The sequence below is a fragment of the Peromyscus californicus genome, unplaced genomic scaffold (assembly GCF_007827085.1).
Source record: "Peromyscus californicus insignis strain IS unplaced genomic scaffold, ASM782708v3 Scaffold_20__1_contigs__length_68692818, whole genome shotgun sequence".
NCBI lineage: Eukaryota > Metazoa > Chordata > Mammalia > Rodentia > Cricetidae > Peromyscus > Peromyscus californicus.
The window spans coordinates 59,975,295-59,996,854 of NW_026294503.1; the positions used below are offsets into that span (position 1 = coordinate 59,975,295).

The window sequence follows — 21,560 nt, forward strand, 5'->3', positions numbered from 1 at the left end:
ATCATTATTTTATAAAAAGTTAAATTTCCCTGTAGTGGTTAAATAATATACCCAAGATTACAGGTTTAGCAGCTGTTAGAATTGTGAAACAAAATATCTGATTCCAAAAGCCAAAAAAAATTGCTTGCTAAGTAATAGAATTAACTCATGTATTCCATGAGCATATTTTTTCAAATCTTTCTTATAGTATTCTTTACAGTTTTCTTTGTTTTTTAAATTTTAAGTAATTTTATTAAAACATTATTATAAAGAAATTACAAATTAAAAACATCACACAGTGCAATTAACCGGACCCAAAGCCTACACATTTCATTAAACTGCTATATGGTTAGTCTAGCCATTTTGAAGCTATGGAGGTTTACATTAGATTTTACACTTTCTCTATCAAATGAAGTTTTATGCATTTATCCACCACCAAAAGTAGAAAAGTCCATGGCAGATTTAGAACTAGGAAAACAATTGCTTTATATTCTCTTTTATGACTCAATTGTCCATTATCTGCATTCCATGGATTTTACATGCTTATACATAAAGTTTACAGTGTACATAAAGTTTAATGTCTTTCTGGGTGTGTGCACAGTCTTCTACTGCTTTACAATGAGAAACTATCATCTCATTATTGCATTTCCACCATACTTTTAACCCTGTCTAGTAAAAGCCTTATGAGAATTACAGAACCTCCCAGGACTGAAGTAACATTCCGTGCCTAGTGATATCCTCATTTTATAAGACTGGAAGACATTTTTAAAATAAAAGTAAGGTACACAAAATGGTCAAGCTCAATTGTCTTCAATGCAAAGTAGTTAGCTCATAGAAGCCCATGGAAAAGTGTACAGTAGTCTGAGAAATTTGTGAAAATAGCATCAAGATACAAGCTTAGATAGTTGGTTTACTTCAACTATCAATGCTGTCTAGGGGATTTCCTCTTATATTGCAGACCATATTGGAAGGGTTAAGAAAGCAACAGGTTCTACAGAAGCTCCACTCCTCCCACCCCCTCCTGCTGCCCCAGTGTTGTTCCACACCACACACACACACACACACACACACACACACACACACACACACACACACACACACACATACACACACACACACACACACACACACACACACACACACACGCCAAAGCAAGCAGGCAGTTCTTTGCACTAATTGGTGGAGAGCCTCAAAACAACAGAACCATGAATCTGCAGTACTGAGACCATGTTTTATTGAAAACAACTCACAACTATCAAGATGTAGCCAGATGAAACGTACCCAGTCTATTCTATCAACTCAGATCTTTGAACTTGCACACCACTTCTTAGTATCAGCATGAGATAATCATCCTACTATCGATCTTTTTCAAGAGGGATATAATCTGAGTTTGAACAACATTCTGTGTTACAACATAATGATTTCTAGATGACTCAGGGTGTCTAGGGAAAAAGAAAAAAACTAGGATTCATTCATTCCCTCCTCTGTTTCCCTCCTTAACCTCTGCACAGATACTTAGTGACTGGACTGTGCTTTCTACCACCAGAAGAACATACATTTCCCCATGGTTAAAACATTCATGTCCCAATATCACTGACACTTGTGGGACATCGCTATGATACATTAGATGATCTCAAACATCTACAGTGAATTGCACTGCATTGTGACCATAACACAAGATGAAGGGCAGAAAAGAAACATGAGAAAAGTACAAGCTATTTTAATGAGCAGTAGCAGGGAGGCAGCGTGGGCAGTAGTGCATGTTCTGATTCTCAAACAGCCTTGGTTGCAGACAACTTCTCTGGATTTAAATGGAAGAATTACAGCTTCCACAAGAGACCTATTATCAAACAAACAGGAAAACTGCAAAGACTGTAGCACATGACAGATACTTACTTGTTATCTGGTATTTATTTATTATTTATTTATTTATATATTTGCCTTCATTAAGTCATGTCCTGATTTTTCTATTTCAGTTCTGTTGGGAAAAAACCTAAATATTTTTTTAGAAATTGCTCTCTTTATAGACTTTTCAGAACTGAAATACATTTTGTGTATTTTCCAGAATGCTTCCACTTTCAGTGGTGGCAAGGGAAAAATACTGTCGGAGTGATGAAAAATTGCTCATTTTGTTTCTTAGGGTTGCTTATTTCATTTGCTCTGTATTACAGAAAAAAATAGGACTCATATCATTTTAACAGAAATCTACTTTTAATGCAGTTAAAGTAACTGCAAGAAATCTCCCTCTGCAGCTTGCTTGGGTCCCAGTCACATTTTTTGTGCACGATTGAGTTTCCCGCTCACTGACCAACAGTGACTTCCGGCTATTCCTCAGTGTGCTTGGCAACCAGGAGTTCGTTCAGAATACCTCCTCTGCCGCGCTTAGTTTGGCGCCTTCTGTATTTTTTACTGGTATGTCCACCTCCTTAACTAGTCCTTATTTGACCAAGAATCCCAAGGAAAGCACCTCTGGTGTCCTTTTCACCCTCGAGCGACTCCCCAAGGAAACTCAAACTGGCTTAATGACAATGTTTTGTTTCCTTCTGTTCCATGAAACCAGCCTCATCTGACACATTGTAGGGCAACAGATCTCTGGGAAGTGTCAGCCAGATAATTGGCAGCTGTCTTCTGAACACATTTTGCAGTTTCTATTGTGAACGGAGACAAGGGAGCCTCTTACCTTTAGGGATGTTTTCTATTCTTATTCCTTTTAATCCCTTCTTACTCCTTCATTTCTCTTTTATTCTATTTTTCATTTACTGAAAATACATTTTTTTCCCATACAATATATCCTGGTTATAGATTCCTCTTCCCCAGCACCTCAGAGATCCCCAGCTGAATCCACAAGCTTGCCATCTCTCATGAGAAAACAGGCATCTAAATACTACTACTACTACTACTACTACTACTACTACTACTACTACTACTAATAATAATAATAATAATAATAATAATAATACAATAAGATAAATCAAAAAACACAAACCAGAATAGGACAAAATAAGCAAACAGAAGAAAAAGAGCCAAAGGCAAAGCACAAGGAACACATATAGAGCCAGAGACACACATGTTCCTACACACAAGAATCTCACAAAAACACAAAACAAGAAGCCATGGGTAGTGGTTTGAAAGAAAATGGCCCCAAAGGGAGTGGCACTATTAGGTGGTGTGGCTTTGTTGGAGTGGGTGTGGCCTTGTTGGAGGAAGTGTGTTATTGTGGAGGAGGGCTTTAAGGTCACATAAATGCTCATGATACTGTCCAGTGTCTCAGACCACTTCCTGTTGCCTTATAGTAAAGATGTAGGAATCTCAGCTACTTCTCCAGCACCATATCTACCTGCACGCCACCATGTCACATCATAAATTAAATGCCACCCCAATTAAATGTTCTTCCTTTATAAGAGTTGCCATGGTCATAGTGTCTCTTCACAGTAATAGAAACCCTAACAAAGACACGTGTGTGTGTGTGTGTGTGTGTGTGTGTGTGTGTGTGTGTGTGTGTGTGTTCTTTATAAGGCAACTTTAAAAAGAGAAGTATAAAAGTAAGTGCTTTGACAGGTGTGGTGGCAAACACACCAGAGACTGAGCCAGGAGAATAGTAAACTTAAGGCCATGGTGGGCTATTGAGCAAGACCCTGTTTTAAGAACAAAACAAAAACATTTCACTAATTAGTCTCAAAATTTTAGGCTGGAGTGGTAGCTCATACTTGCAATTCCATCACTCAGCAGAGTGAGACGGGAAGATTACAAGTTCCAGTCCAGAAACATAGAAGACCAAGTGCCAAGTCAGATGAGTGATTTATCCTAGCACCAGAGCTAGTAAGCAGAATAAATACTCCACCCTCAAAAACAAAAACAAAAGCATGCAAACAAACAAACAAAAACTGTCAGAAAACAATCTAGACCAGTGGTTCTCAACCTGGGGATCAGACCCCTTTGGAGTAGATCCTTTTCACAGGGGCCACATATCAGATTTCCTACATATCAGATATTTACATTACAATTCATAACAGTAGCAAAATTACAGTTATGAAGTAGCAATGAAATAAATTTATGTTTGGGGTCACCACAACATGAGGAACTGTGTTAAAGTGTCTCAGCATTAGGACGGTTGAGAACCACTACTCTAGATGGTAGTAAGTCCTTGGGCTTAATTTACCAAATACCTGAACATTAACACAATGACCAGCACAAGTTATTAACACAATGATTGGTCCCCAAGGAATACTGGACAAGGATGCGTCAGTCATTCGGAGCTGTGGATGCAAACCACCTAGATGTTCAATAGTGGCAATCCTGAACTCCCTCCCGCTTTCTCTCCAAACTCTAGCTCCACTTCCTTCCCTTCACATTCATCACCAAGAACTTCACAGGGAAACATCCAAGCCATGAGGAGAAAATGTCCCCAGGCTTCTGCCCTCTCCCTTCTCAACGGCCCCATCCAGGAAGTGAGCACAGCACTTCAGAGCACCATCGTTGGCAGTTCTTGTCTCCACTCTTCATCTCCGTGTGCACCCCTTGGCAACTATCAAAAGTTGGCATGTAGCAGCTCTTGCCTGGGTGAGTGCAACAGTCTTGTGAACAGTCTACACCGTCTCCAGGTGGGTACACCTCCACACATTGCAAGATGGCTTTTCATAACACCCTCTCCCTCCCGTCTTCACGCCCTTTCGTTTCACTCTCCTACTCTCTTTCAATTCAGTCTTTAGCAACACACTGTGCTTTGTTACAATCACCAGGGCACTGCCAACCTCCTAAGACTTTCACTGTGGCCTTTCTTCTAAGCAGACCACACACACACACACACACACACACACACACACACATACACAGAGCATTATCCTACTAGTGAGTCACTGACTGAGGTTCTGCTAAAGGCACGAAAGTGGAACAGGTCCTTTGATGCCCATACACATGCAATGGTCTGTTAGAAACCTTCATCCATGCTCCATGGCTGATCTCTACTCAGATCAACAATGTCTTCTTCAGAAACCTTGCCCAAACCTCAAAGTCCAATTGATCCTACATGTTGCCATTTGAAAGAGAAGAGCCTTTACTAAGCTAGAGAGATGTCTGTCTACAGAGGGGGAAATTACTGGCATCTGACCTCACATAAACCGCAGCAGCAGCCTGCTGCCCTGCTTTAGGAATATGATACCTTTTTCTGTTGTAACATCGACAGGTGGGATTAGAGGATATGATCAACAAACCAGGCCCCAAAGCACATCAGAACAAAATCCAGTGTAAGAGGGAACTTCTGAGATATAAAAAGTGCAACCCCCTGACCCGGACTCTCAGAAGATTGCCAGATTTACATCAAAAACCATATTCTGACATTTATGTCCCAATTAAAATAGAATAGTTCTTCATATTTTTAAAGGCACATTTCTATGAGACAAACAAACAAACAAACAAACGCCCACTGTTTTCTTCACTGGGGATTTAGCTTTAGTGTGAACCCCACTGCATGACTCCTGTTTCCTACAGCAGTTTTCCTGAGCCTCCACCACAGCGAGATTCAAAACGTAGTACCACTTTCCATTCCGAAAGATTGCACGTATTGTTCTTTGATACCCTTGTACAAACACGAGGAGGAAAACACTGTTTGTGGACTTTTACTTCAATCTTCTGTGCACACTGTGAGTTACAGGGCTCACCTTTTTCTGATACTTGTATACTAGTATTTTAATATCCACCACTACGTCTAATTGGAATCATGTTGATGCTGTGATATCATTGGTGTTAATGCTGCGTGTTAGGGTTTCTCATGTGTTAGTAACAGGTAAAGTGGTTACAAGGAGAATGACAAAAATCCCTGTGTTCATGATATTTGTAGATTGTACTGCCTCAGATAGAGTATACACAAATATAACCTTTTATATGTGTACATACACACATGATGTATTTGCATATATAGGTATATATTACATGCACATATATTATACATGCCATGTACACATATGGTATATAGATATATGTTGTGCACACACATATATGCACATATACACATAAACATATATTATGTGTAAGTATTTACAATTTAACAGCACTAGAGACAGACAGAGAAAGTGATGTTGATGGCTGCTTTACTCCAGCGCTTTGTTCTGTGTTTGAGTTTTAAGAATCAACCTAGGAACGTGACACTCTCTCTGTTGTCTTGAAAGCCACTCTTTAAGACTCAGAAAGTATTCTCTTCTTTGATAATATAATATGGTTGAAGGGCCTCTCGCTTTCTTTTTTTGCAATTTGAAATGCCTTTTACTCTAAACCTCATTCGGAGCCACTCACATTTACTTAATGAGATTCCTTCCGTTGCAGTAATTCTCTCCTCACTTTTCCTCACAGAGGGGATCCTTGTCCTCAAGAACCACTGCAAGTTTTCAAGGGAGCCTGAGGAGCGCTCTAAGCTGCCAAGGCCTCATTCATTCCCCCTGAGTAGTGTGTGCCACACCACAAGGAGATGAGTCTCCATTTCTCCTGATGCCCACCATTCTTCCTTGAGCCCCTAGCCTCAGGAAACACAGTCAGATAGTTGCTTAGATATTAATAGAAACCTCAGAAGAGGTGTAGCCTGAGGTGACTGCAAAGGAGGAGGACTCTGTTTCCTCTGTTTATTCCTCTGCTTCTCCCGATGGCTTCAGAACGTCAAGGCTCCCTTACACCTTCTCCTGTTCATTCTTTCATTACTCACCCATGACATGAATGACATATGAAAAGTTGTAAATGTGATCTGTTCCTGAAGTATTAGTGAATATTATCACCTATTACCCCAAATGAATAAGAGGGATGAAAGGTGAGGCAAGAAGCTAAATGAAAAAAAAAATCTCCTTGCCAAAGAACTACCATCTTGAGTAGATTTCTGGGCCACTCTAGACCAGTTTCACCATGACTTGTTCATGTCCTGCATCCCTGACTTACCTGTCTCTAGGTTTTCAGTCCCCATTATCAACCCCAAGATAAAACCTTTAAGTTAAATTAAAAAGATTATTCTGAAAGTAAAACTTATCTATTCTAAAAGCTCCAAATCCAATGAAATCAAGGTAGCAAGCAGAATTACCTGAAAAAGATGAAATCACTCAGCTACACACCATTCAGAATAACTGATGCTAAAAAATGAGCTGCTGACCTCCAAGATTTCTGTTCAGATTAGATTAAATCCCTATGCTTTTGCCATCACACCCTGCCATTCGTAACTGGGATTCTCTGTCTAACCATATCCGTGGCCAGAATGATTTCTCTCTATCACAGCATAGAACACCCTGAATTACAGTTTTTATTTACTTACCAGTATTTGTTTAGAAGTTATGAGCTCTTTGATTACAAGGCAGATGTTAAAGAATGGTATGGGCAAGATATGCCAAGTCGGTATCAGCTAATTCTCCAGTGACATCAATACGTCTAAGAAAATGCAGCTTCAAGGATGACCTCTAGTTCCATGTATTAAGAATATTGCCAGAGTCAAGTCTTCCAGAGGTGCCCTGTGGAATCCTCAGTGTTCTGCCTGGTGTCTACCTGAGGTTCAGTGCTCCAACCATGTTTATTAAGGGAACACCTTCACCAATGTAAAATGATGAATCAGTTTGATGTGATATCATGATGTTAGAATAACTCACCTGGGGTGAAGAAGCTCTGAATGCTGAAGACCTATAAAGAAGGCTTTTCCTTGTATCTAATTTTATTTACCCCCAGACTCTTATCTCTCTCTCCATTCACATCTACCATAGGAAAAAAATATTAAAGTATTCGTTATTGTGTAGTTGTGATAGCCAAACAGAAAAGAAATATATAAGATGTTCTCAACCCCCCCCCAAAAAATGGACCAGAACCATCACACTTGTCCACCCAAGGAATTCTGCACTCCCATTTCCTTCATGTTGATTCTTGTCCGTGCTACATTGCAAATTTTATTTTACCTAAGATAAAATGAAATCCAACACTTAACTAGAAAAAATCCAAAAGGCATTAGAAGAATCTCAGCTGTAATCTTGAGTCTTCTCTAACATCCCTAGGAGTGTGATTATATATACCCATCTATTTGAATATATTTTATGAATATGCAAATGTACCCCACGTCCTTATTTCATTCGGCTGGCAGAATGATCAAAACAAAAGGCACCTCGCGACACCTTCCTGCTGTCTTCCCTGACTTCTCCTCACACTTTGAATAAAATCCTAAGTCTTTCCTTGACTAAGGAAGCTCCCTGTGCAGCCATCACCCGCCTTCCTCCTCCACTTACACTCATTTCCTGTGTTCTCTGAAACAGGCATTTTTGCCATCCCGTCCTTTTTGGATGATTTAATCCACATGTTTTCACAGCTCACTTGTACTGGTGTTAGGGCTCTGCTCACAGGTATGCCCGTGGAGAAGGTATTCTTAGCACACCTCCCCAATGGAATTCTGTTGTCAAAGTCCTTTTTTTGGGGGGGTTTAAGACAGGGTTTCTCTGTGTAGCTTTGGAGCCTGCCCTGGAACTCACTCTGTAGCCCAGGCTGGCCTGAACTCACAGAGATCCGCCTGCCTCTGCCTCCCGAGTGCTGGGATTAAAGGCGTGCTCTACCATCGCCTGGCAAAGCCCTTTTCATATCAATTCATACCAAATAAAAATATTCAGTTGTATATTTGCATCTGTCTTCCATATTAGAATAAAAAAATTCCACTAAGGTAGAAAGCCTAATTTGTTTTTAGGTATTTTTGTAGCACCTACAAGAAGGTACCCAGAGCAAAAAACAAAACAAAACAAACAAAAAAAAGTGTGAGGGGGGGGTAGATTCAAGAAAACAAACTGGACCCTAAAGGTTGCATCTTTCACCATTTTTCTTTTTGACCACACGAAGAAAGCAAAGCAAAGGGCATCTGGTGATGTATCCAAGTGAAGTTAAGGGATGGCCACATCAGAATCACCTTTTCAGAAATTGACCTTTTCTTGTTTTTCTAGACAAATCTCTCTACAATTCTATAATGGATTTTAATCTTGGTATATTTTTGTTTTCCTTCCACTCATGGAGAGTGAACCCTAGTGTGATTTTGCAAATCCCCAAATGTGAAAGCTAACAGGATGTGACAGCTGGTCTGTCCCATGCTTATCACTTTCAGTGGTCTGGAACAGGGTAGATGACACAATTACCTGGTGTAATTACTGCTGTTGACAATGTAGTCTCCCCCGAGAGCGCTTTATGAAATTCAAAACTGCTTTTCTTGTCAATCCAACCAAAATCTCTGCGCACATATTTTGGGCAGTACTTTGCTGAATAAATGTTTAAAACCTAAATCTAAACGAGCATCTGTGACTTAGTCAAACTCGTGTGCTGTGCACACATGCTCTGCTTGACCCTGATTTCCTGCATGGGAGTGGAAATGTTTTCAAGTAAAGCTTTGCTCTCAATCCATAGTCATTCTCACTACTGAAGAGTCAGAGGAAACCTCAGAGCAAGGCAAGTGCACACACAAAAGCCAAGAGACCTGAGTAAACAAACCTTCCCTAAGGTCTAAGGTCTACAGGGGGGCTACTGCACATCAGACTTGTTCCTTATTTGATTTCAACTACAGCACTTGAGAACCTAGACACAAACGATGGTAATAGCTGATTGCTCTGAGGTTGTCTGCCAGCCAAAATCGCCACAAGTCATAAGTAGACAGTCTTAATAATTTTTTTTTTAAAAAGGTGCAGAGACCCTTGCTTGCAGCTATAATTTCTTTCCTTAGTCTTCACAAAAAAGAATACAATTGGCCATTGCCATTCCAGACCAGGGCTAGCAGACTAAAGAGCTTAAACCCAGTATGAAGCAGCAGCCCACTGGTGAGGAAGTATAGAAATAGGAGTGTATTAGTAACTGGTTGACTTAGCCTTTGCAGATTAAGACTCCTGCTTTCATGGTGCAATAAATTCCTGGAAACCACACCAGAAGGCTGATTATTATTAAATGGAACTAATCGGTCTTTATTGAGTTCACATGTTCTCACACATTTTGGCATCAGCAGCAAAAACCAATGAATGAATGAGTGAGGAGGTCAACAGTAAAGGACATGTTGTCACAATCCCTGCAGAAGGGGAAAGATGGCTGATGCTTAACTAAGCATGCCATGACTGGATGCAGAAGTTCTCACGTGGACGAACTGAACTCACCTCAACTTTTAATTTCAAATGTAATATTCGTGTTAATAAAATTAGAGGGAACCAGTGCAACTTAAATACTAAGATGGAAATTCACCATGAACAGTAAAGAGTCCTTAGGCACATCTTATGATTTTCCAAATTAAAGGACACAGGATGCTGTGTTAGCGAACAATATTTTACAACTAGGTTTTGTACCACTTTTTGAAGCTAAAGCAAAGGTAAGTCCATGCACCCTCTGCAGACTCAGACCTGGTTGCTATTCCCTGGTTACTACAGACCTATGGCATTCCCACTCTGCAGTAGAGGAGAGTAGAGCACTTAGCCACAACCACCCACCTACCATACCATGTCAAAATGTGTCATCTCGAATTCTCACTGAGGTCATTAAATCTATTCCGTGAATCCCGACCCCGCTGGCTTCTGCAGACCTATCCTGACCTTGAGATCTGTGGTCTATTAGATGTTAGCATTGCAGTGGTAGTGCACATGTTTCCATGCTGCCATGGTTCACATATTAGGATTCCAAAATGCCCTTCTTTAAACACAGAGCTGGGCTCTCTTTTTGTTCATGACACCCGTTCAGCACAGGGCAATGTTCATCCACCTGTGTGTTTCCTAATCTGCTCCTGCCTTCACTCTACTCTTGGGGGCAAGGTCAACAGAGCATGAGTGTCTGAGTAGCCCTGTGTCTAGTCCCCAATAAATATGAATTAGATGAATATATCCTGCAAACTAAAAGGCTTTTCCCCATGCATGTCTTTTTTACACGCTCCATCACTCCGAGTTTGAAATTCTATAGGTCTGGAGACTAGTGAAGGAGCACTTGAGGGAAAAGAATAATAGCTTTTCTGTTCAGTGTAGAGGAATTATAATATCAGGCCTTTATTTAAATGTAATTACATTTCAAGAGACATGATATTATATAAAGTGTACCTAAATTTGGATACAAAGGAATCCAATAATATAATTTCATTCTACTATATTAATTTTAACCATGAGTGAGGACTATTTCAATATAAATGGCCTAAGTAGTCACTTTCAAACTGAAGCATAAAGGGTGTAATTTTGGCTTCAACATTTTAACAGAGTCCACTACAAAGGAAAAAAAAAATATCAGGTTAGCAGAGTTTTAACGATTTAAAAGGGCATTTGGAAATCATCTCGGGAGAATTTTAAAATCTTAAATTTATTGTGAACATGCTCTTTATTGATGTGATTATCCGCTTGACAGAATTATTACAAAGCAGATTGATTTTAGAGGTTTAAAATTAAATAAAGACTATCTTTAGGAACAAGAGACAGAGTTGTGCTGTCTCCACAGTAATAAATCAGCAGCAAGAGCACCTCCGAAATGTGAGTGGGAAGTTGTTTGGAAATGTACAGGGTGCTATATGTATAACAGTACGGGGTCTCTTGGGATGGGCTCCAATTTTGGAGGGATGCAGGCTCATGCAATAAAGGTGTTACTCATCTAACATGCATACATGGGCACCGTTCGCTGGGCCCAGACGGCAGGCCATGTCTCTGAGTTAAAAAGCACTTGTTTAGCCAGGCGGTGGTGGCGCACGCCTTTAATCCCAGCACTCGGGAGGCAGAGCCAGGCAGATCTCTGTGAGTTCGAGGCCAGCCTGGGCTACCAAGTGAGTTCCAGGAGAGGCGCAAAGCTACACAGAGAAACCCTGTCTCGAAAAAAACAAAAAAAAAAAACAAAAAACAAAAAACGCACTTGTTTAGCAACCACACCAGCAGTGCCATCTGCAGAGGTTTCCACTCTAATTTATTTAAAGTAGAATAAGAAGTCAAAGATTTGCAGAGAAATCCAGATGAACAACAGTAGATTTTCTCCATATGTTACAGTTTCCTTACATCTAATTAAATAACTCATTTGAGTGACTTGACCTAATCAAGTTTTTATAGTCAATATGTGCAATGTTCTATGTAAATACATTTTACACAGTACCAGCATATCTGCTAAGATGGTTGCATTGGTTTAGTTTTTACTGCTCTGGTAAATTTGCATTTTTCCTACACTCATAACCACTCCTATACAATTTGTTACCCCGCGGAAAAGATATTCCAAAACTGCAAAGGTTGCCAGCTGAAAAGATCCTAAAATAGACCTTTAACTGAGCACATCTCCCATACATAACTGACACAGATCCAGTCACTTCTGTTATGTAACAGCCTGAACTACTTCAAACAAGACAAGGTTTGACAAGTGATTCCGGGGTTTGGTTTTTCTAAAAGGAGAATAGTAGACTTACACCAATTTTTAAGATTTTTTTCTTTAGCTGTATATGTAACTCACATCCTCATTTGTCTATAAACTTGAAGTTGTAGAAGCAGTCCACCTATTGAAATAGTTTTAATCTTGGCGGATTTTAAGATTGAACATTTTTTGTACATATAAAAACTTGAAAATACAAATTATGCAAAAAAATAGGAATTTTTGTTGTTGTTGTTGTTTTGGTTTGTTTTTTTGTTTTTGTTTTTCAAGACAGGGTTTCTCCATGTAGTTTTGGTGCCTGTCCTAGATCTTTCTCTGTAGACCAGGCTGGCCTCAAACTCACAGAGATCCACCTGGCTCTGCCTCCGGAGTGCTGGTATTAAAAGTGCAAGCCACTGCCTCCCGTCAGGAATTGTTTTAAAGTTATAAAATACACACAGAATATTTTAGAAATTGTCAAGCACTTTAAAAAGCTAAGGCATTATTAGATGTTGAAAGAAATACAGTTATCATGTCATTCCATTTTCAGGGTTTCAGTTTACCCTGCTCTGTTGTCCATCTGCTCTGATTTAGACATGATAGATTGTATTTCTTATAAATCAATTAAAGCACAGATATGTTTTCCTCACTTTCAGGGTCTAAAAACACAATGAGAAAAACAGGAATTAAACAAAAAGATATACAAATCAAAGTAAATATTGTGAAAGAAAAAATATGTGCATGTTTTAGAAAATGATAGGGACAGCAATCTAAGATTGAGTGATCTCTGAGAGCTTTGTGATCTAAAGGAGGGTGTGTTCTTGGCCCAGAAGAAAACATGGAACAGAGTTGCTGCAGGTCACAGGGAAGAATGTCCAAAGGCCTTGTGATGGTTTGCATAGAAACTGTGTCCCAGCAGCTCCTGTGTTTGAATGCTTCCTACCCAGCTGGGGGGTGTATGCAGAGTGGGGAAGCTGTCAATCTTCTGGAGGTAGGACCTGGCTGGAGGAAGTGGCTTGCTGGAGGGCAGGCTTCGAGGGTTATAGACCAGCCCCATTTCCTCCCCAGTCTCTTTGCTTCTTGCTCCAGGAATGTGTGATGAAGGCATCACAGAGTCAGCCCTGCCAAGCCTTTCCCAGGGATGGACACTGTCATTATGAACCATGGGGCCAAAGTGAAGCCCTCCTCCTCTAAGCTCTTTCCTACCAGAGGTTGGCTTAAGGCCATGAGAAAAGTAGCTAATACAAGCTGGTTGCAAGAAAGCTACAAGGGTCTGAGAAATGAAGAAAAGTAAAATGTCTCAATGACACAAAGAGGAACCAAATGCAAAAAACTAAGTTTCAACAAGATTGGGCCTCAAACTAATCTAAATGTTCAGAACAAAACTGTTATAACAATGAAATATAACTTCAAGAGAAAAACACAGAAACATGAGACATACCCTCATGAGACCCACCCCTGTCTATATTAGTCATGTCTAGTTCATTTTCAAAATTCTTCCACAGTGCCTCTCTACCCATCACTCCAGCAGCTCTCACTGTGACCTTCAGGTTACAGTGTAAATTGGGCTTTCAAAGACCCTTGCTTTCTCAAAAGGCCTTCGACAAGTTCTTTACTCCTCAGTACTCACTCCATCCATCCCCTTTCCTCTACAGTGGCTCTTTCATCCTCCCCTAAACATTTTTTCCTCTCTAAATTTAGGAGACACCCTTTCCCCCATACACTTAATTCACAAACTCCATCCATGTAATACCTCCTGAGATCACCCCCTCCAACACCCCCCATGGAATTCTTCCTTAACCAAACCAATGAAGCTGGGATAATTGTTAAGCTCATTTTCTTCTCTCCAGAGGTACAAATTCTTTGCTTCTTATGTGCTCAGTGGTTATTCACTTGAATCTTTCTGTAGTACCACCAGAAAGTCCACTCACAAGCATTTTGACATCATAGGTGCCACTCAAGGCTAAATGACCCTTCAGGAATGTAAAGATGAATAAAAGTCTACATAGAAAGATTTACTGTATAAACATTTTCTTTGGTCATTAGCCCTTTGACACTACCTGGCTAATGAAAGAAATTTGAAAAACATATCATTGTATGTAGGATAATGACAGAAAATACATAGCCAGATATTTATCAGACAAAGACTCAAGGAGAAAAGGCTGGATCTTGGGAGAAAATCAAAAATACAAAGTAGAGGAAAAGTGGGCAGTGCCATAGGATGTCACCCACACTGAACTGAGGGTTAGAGGTCTCCTGCATATGAAATTCATTTCTGACATCAACTACAGTCACTGATTTGTTGATGATATATCCTGTCATGACTCAGTGCCTTAAAGGGTTCCTGAATAAATTTCAAGACTTTTTAAATGGCCACTGGTTTGACCTGAACACTATTTAAATGTATGAGACATTATGCATCTGGTACTGTGTGAAGTCCTTCACCGGGTCTCTGATTACTGCCCCACAATTGCACAAGGGAGATGCTCTTTTCCCACTTCTGGTAATGATGGTGAAAGCAAAGCCAAGGCCTTTTGTAAGTAAAGACCTGGCCTTTTGTTGCTAAGCAATTAAATAACAAAGCTGAGATTGGAACCCTAAGCTGTTCCTGCAAGTAACTTGTGTCTCTCTGAATCCCCCAAAGGTTTAAGTGCTTAATTTTTCCCTAGCTTTGATAATCAAGCTCCCAAACAATTGAAAATGGTAAAAATCAGTACACGGGTGATTAGCTTCTGTGTTCTACACTGTTCAGCCATGCTGACATTGTCTTGCTTCAGTTGCTATTTTGGGAATGCAGTAGCATAGCAACATGGATCATTAGAAGGAAGGATCTTCTAGATTGTACTTTTAAAGAATACATTTCATATATTGTTCATATAGAAATAGCTGAGGTGGGAAATTTTGTTATAACACGTCATAAAACGGCAACTCTTCCCCAGCATGGAACAATGACATGGACATTTTCTCCCCAGGGACACTCATTTCCAAATAGTTCTTTTTAAAAATATACTTTAAATTACAATAGACATAAGTACTGAACTCCCACTGAGTCTGTTTTTGTTGATTGTGTGCATATGGTCTCAGGGATGACCACTTTGTACTGGACAACCAATAAGGAGGCTCCTCCCTGGGAGAGGCTGATTCTCCATCACTCAGCAGTCATTGGAAAAAAAAAAAAGGAAAGACAAGGGACAAATAAAACCAACATTGTTTGACAAAGCCTTAAGGAAAGAATATTATTTTATGTTTACTAAAAATCAGATAGATAGATAGATAATAGATAGATAGATGGATAGATAGGTAGATAGATAGATAGATAGATAGATAGATAGATAGATAGATAGATAGATAGACAGACAGACGGGTGAGTTCAGATACAGGAAAAATTAAAGGATGTTGTGTTACTTGAGCTCTCCACTGCCAAGTACAAGAAATGTCCTTTCAAACAGTGTGTCCAGTAGTCAAGTGACTCCCAAAACAACAGATTGACAGCGTCATTGGTTGTCTCTCAGAGGTTGAAGGTAGGCTCAATTGCTGAAGATGCCACACACTTAGGACACAGGACTCAGAGTATTTGAGTTCAGTCAAATCTGAAAGCCTCCTTTCTTTGGTCTAGCTTCCATGTTACCAGAAAAAAAAAAAAAAAAAACAATACTATGTAGGCTGCCAAGGGAGGGAAGCAATTAATAGGCCTACCAGCTGCAACACTTATGAACCACAACAGTGGCCAGCACGGCACACTATCTGTAAAGGTATAAGAAATGTCACTCACATATTGTTGGCAACCAAGAGCTATTGAATGGGACGTATGGCCCACTCAACAGGAAAGAAAGCGTGCCTGGAACTAAATACCCAGCCAGCTTCTCAGGGCTAATTGGGTCACAGATCTTAGAAAAGAATCTACTGTCACCATTTTGATAGCATAATCCCTCACTAGTTTCTAAATTTTATCCTTATACCTACGGATAATTTGTAGGTACAAATTATGTACATCCCTTCATCAAAGGAGTTCCTCTTTACAGCAAATGGAGAGCATCTCAGGAAACTACAAGGGTATACAATGGGTCGTGGGGTGTCCAGCCACAACAAACACATCTCCAGCACAGCTCCTGCATCTATGGTTCAGGGAACATCACAGAAGAGGGGTGGAAAGAGTCTAAGAGTCAGAATACCAGGAAGTCTGCCATTAAACAGTCTCTCCTAGAAAGGGCCAGACCAATGGCAGTATCAGTGGACATGCTACCATGGGAGGGAGACATTTTCACTGGGTTCCACCCCTAGACAAGGGATGACTCCAAATATTTCTAAAGTATCAGGAGTTCTTGGAATCCAGCACGGTTGGGCATGACAACATGAAACTCAGGACATTGATACTTTAAAGTAAAAACCTAGTTAAGAGTGGTGGGACAGAGCAGAGCTGTGCTTATTTTTGTGATGGGGAAAAATCTTCCACAGATACTAGAACATACCCAGATTTTCAAGCTGCCCCTCTTGGAACCAGATGTTGCAGAGGAAAAGCACAATGCTGACTGCATCAAGAGCCATCACCACTAATTTAAAAAATAAGACAAGGGCCAGTGAAATGGCTCAGTGGGTAAAGGAGCTTGCCACCAAGCCTAAAGACCTGACTTTTATCTGTGTTGGCCACATGATAGACAGAGAATACCAGTTTCTGCAAGTTTGGGCCAAAACACACACACACACACACACACACACACACACACACACAGTAAATGCAATTTAAAAATTTAAATAATAGTACATATCTAAAAAATAAGGGCCTTATTATTATCATTTGATATGAAAATAAATGAGTGACATCCTGTTATAAGAGATGCTCAATGCACAAATCATAACATACAAAGGAGAACTCACATAATCATTTACTAAGTCATAAATCTCTTTCCTCAGCTTATTTATTGAACTGTCATAGTTTTCTAGAGGTAGGCACATACATGAAATTTCCATACTTGGAAAATGGAGGTAGAGCTTTGTAAGTTCCAGGCTAGCCTGTCCTGCATACCAAAATTCTATGCTAGAAATAACTATATTTCAAGGAGTAAATAATAAAATTAACTGTGAAACTCAATTATATTTGGCTCATAATAAAATTATCAAAATGACTGGATGAATCATCTTTTCAATGGTGTTGCCTGGCATTTGACACAAGCCAATCTTACTTGATGATAGAGGAAGCCTAAACATAGGGACAAAATGCCCCATGGAGTTCAGTGACTCTGAAAACAGAAACCAGGGAGAGAGAGGCAACCTCATCCCAGTCTTGTGCTGAGATGACCTGGAATGTATTCATAACACTATGTTGCAGCAAAAGGAAAAAAAAAAAACAGATTGGCTAGGTTTCACAAAGTATAAAAAACTTGAGTGAGGAATGGAAAGACTGAAAGAGAGGAGCATGCATCCGGGTTTAATTCTGTATAATCTCTGAGATAAAATGTAGGCAACATCACTAAAGTGAAAAAGTCAACATACCAGTGTTGGGAAATCCTGATCTCCTCACATAGAATAAGGCAAGTACAACAGAGGAAATATTTTCATTTCATATAGTCCTAGCTTTTTGAGGAAGACATATTAACTAAAACTAATACATTAGCCATATACTAAAACAAGTGTGCCAGTTGTGTGTGTGTGTGTGTGTGTGTGTGTGTGTGTGTGTGTGTGTGTGTGTGTGTAGAGAGAGACAGAGACAGAGACGAGAGGCATAGAGAGAAAGCAGTAGAGAAAGAGATAGAGACAGACAGAGACAGAGACTAAATGCATCGTCCTTCATACATTTCTTTCTTTCTTTAAAATTCTAAACTCACATGCTTTCATGCTTTCATGCTTTCAGTAGGGTCATATTTCTTGATTAATGGACCTGAATGCCTGCTAATACACAGTCCTTTAATAGCTCTCAGGAACTATCCTGGCACTCTAGCAGTTGGTAATTATTAAAGCAGAAACAGGGCACAACCATGGTCCCTGCCCTTGAGGAGCATAGAGCAGCCAAAGAAAGAAGGAGCAGAAGTAGAAGACGCACAAGGAAGGCTTGATGTGTATTTTCTTGCAGAGGAAACAGACAGGAAGCGGTGACTCAGCACCAGAGTGAACGGACAGAGTACACAAAGAGGGTGACATTTAAGTTCAAACCCAAAGGAGACAAGTCAAATGTGCAGGAGGGAAATGTGTTCTGGGAAAAAGCAACAGACTATAGAGAATTCCTGAGACCACAGAAGATGGAGATAGTGAAACAATCTATGAAACATCAAGTGGCAGGAGAGAACAGGAGAGGCGGGGAGGGAACGTGCAGGACTCTAGTGGAGAGTCACCGAATAGCGACAAACAGAGCGTACCATGAGGCAGGATGACTTTTGAAATTTTTGCTGTAACTTCTGTCTAGAACAGGTTGGCCACGGCAAGAGGAAATGCAAAAAGCCAGTGGAGCAGGGAGAACAGCATGGTGACTTAGCCTTGTACAATGAGAGGGAAACAGAGATGGCCTCCTCAGGGCATCTACATGACCTGTGTGTGAGGAGTGACTGGAGGATGACAGGTGGCCTCTCGGTCCATGGCTACAGTATGTGTGTGGGAGACAACACAAGCGAGGGTAAGACCGGGAGAGAAATGTTTCTTATTCTTAATTCCAGCCTGCTTCGTGGATACAGCAATCTACTCTGTAGTTCAGTAGACCTGTGTGGTTACCTGGATAACTACCAGCATCTTATAGCTGCCATGAGAGACATTTTGAGATGAGCAGCTGGCTAAGCTCCCTAGCTGGCAAACAATGGGGCTATCCGTGGCTAACCTCCCTAGCTGGCAAGTGATGGGGCTATCCATGGCTATGCTTCCTATCTGGCAAGTGATAGCGCTATCTATGTCCTTCCCAACTCCAGCCCAGGTGGGTTAATACATCACATTCTTCCTCCCTCAGGCTATCTACAGCCTCCTCTTTATAATTTTACATAGACAAATGACCAGAGCATGTTGCTTATAATTCTGTATGACAATTATTTCATTATCTCTTTTATGATAATAAACAGGGGTGTACCATGAGCCAGGTTTACTTTTGAAATTACTGCTGTGGCTGCTGTGATAGGGACAGATTGGCCCTATACAGAAGGGCACTATGTTAGTTAGATGATAAATGAATGCATTCCTACCTCCCTTTGTAGATATTAGAATCCAAGAATCTAGATTTTAGTTATATTTGTGTTGAACACATCTTTGAACAGCATTTAATAAATACTTTAAAATGAATATGTCCCCACCACCATAAAGTTCTTATGTATACATAGACTCATCTAGACTTTGCACAGAATATGAAACAATGGTGACTATTTGAATTTCTGTTCTCTAGAGGAGGAAACAGAGTTCAGCAAGTACCTGAGGGTCACACCGTTAGTAATTCTAGCATATAAACAGGATTCCAGGCCAGGCAATAAATTACTAATTTGAGATGTTACATAAACATCTTTGACTTTCTTTCCTTCATATGTAAACTGGGAATAACAGCAGTGCTGATAGACAAGATGGTGACAGGATTAAGTGTGAACGTACAAATGAAGGGTTTAACACTGTTAACCCTTCTCATTAGTTAGCACAGTACTTCAGGTAAAAGTGCACCATGCCTGGACCATGAAAATGTAAAGCACATGGTCCTCCCAATCAGTTAGAGGGAATCAGAAACCAATAGAAACAAAGAGAGCTAAGGGAAATGTGAAGGACTGGTGAGAGGAGCCTGGGACAAAAATCTAGCTGTGAGGGACCCTGATGTGTAACCAAACAGAAATGAACCCGAGACACACAGAGTTCACATCCACTCTAGCCACGGTTTCCCTTTCCGGGAGAGGCAGAAAGAAGAGACCAGTCAATGTACACGATCTTCATTTGATAACGGGGTCCTCTATTTATATAATCCAAGAATTTAAGCAAATTATTCCTTACCTGGGGCAGATTTCTCATCTATTAGGCAGAGTTATTTTCTACATGAAGGAGAAAAAAAGGTATAACCCATGTCCTCCAATAACACCATGGAACAAGGAAAAAGCAGATTGCAAGTGGTAAGTCAGAGGGCTGTGGTCTGTAGGACCCGGAAGCTGCAGAGGAAAAGCTGAAATCAGGGCTGCCATGTGAAGTCATGTATCACTGGATGGGCATTGGGAAGTCACTGAAGTTCCTAAAGAAGGATCTGAACCCACAGCATGGGAACACAAAGTTGGAGAAAACTAAATAGAAGAGGCAAAAATTACAGGCAGTGAGAGAGCAGACCTGTTTGAGCATGGCGGTTTGAATGAGTGTGGCCTCCATTGGCTCATTTATTAGAGTGCTTAGTCACCAGGGAGTGGCACTATTTGAAAGGATTAAAAGGATAAGGAGGTGTGGCTTTGCTGGAGGAAGTGTGTCACTGGGGGTGGGCTTTAAGGTTTCAAAAACCCATGTCAAGCCTAGAGTCTCTCTCTCTCCACCTATACATCAGGATGTAGCTCTCACCTACAGCTCCAGAATCTGCCTGCATGGCCCCACGCTCCCTGCCATAATGATAATGGACTAACCTCTGAAACTGTAAGCAAGGCCCCATAAATGTTTTCTTTTATAAGAGTGGCCTCAGGCTAGGTGGTGGTGGCACACGCCTTTAATCCCAGCACTCAAGAGGCAGAGGCAGGCGGATCTCTTGTGAGTTCGAGGCCAGCCTGGGCTACAGAATGAGTTCCAGGAAAGGTACCAAAGCTATACAGAGAAATCCTGTCTCGAAAACAAACAAACAAACAAACAAACAAAAAAACAGAAAAAGAGTGGCCTTGGTCATGGTGTCTCTTCACAGTAATAGAAGAGCAACTAAGACATTGGACAAGAACAATAAAGGCTTGACTAAGACATGGCCAACAGAACAGCAATGCTTACGTTTGTATAATGAACAGTAGTCAACCTTCTGGAGAACACCACAACAACATATCTGCCCTGCCTTCTTCTCTTCCTCTCTCCTCCTCCTATTTCTCCTTCTTTTGCTGTTTTTTGAATGTTTTAGACAGGGTCTCATTGTGTATCCCTGGCTGGTCTGGAACTCAGTCTGTAGACCATGCTGGCCTCCAAAGATCAGCCTGCCTCTGCCTCACAAGTGCTGGGATTAAAGACATGGGGCACCAAGCTGGACCTCTCTACCTTTGTAACAGAAACTTAAAGACTGCCTTCGCTAAAAAGGAAGATAGTTTAGGACTCACTGACTTTTAGGTGGATATGCTTACAATGACCTACCCATATGTAAG

General features: G+C 40.5%; 1 protein-coding gene across 2 annotated transcripts in view; it reads right to left on the minus strand.

Annotated features, from left to right (window-relative positions):
- Positions 1-21,560, minus strand: part of Nell2 (neural EGFL like 2) — a 297,833-nt gene that overhangs the window by 75,868 nt on the left and 200,405 nt on the right. The window lies entirely within an intron of this gene.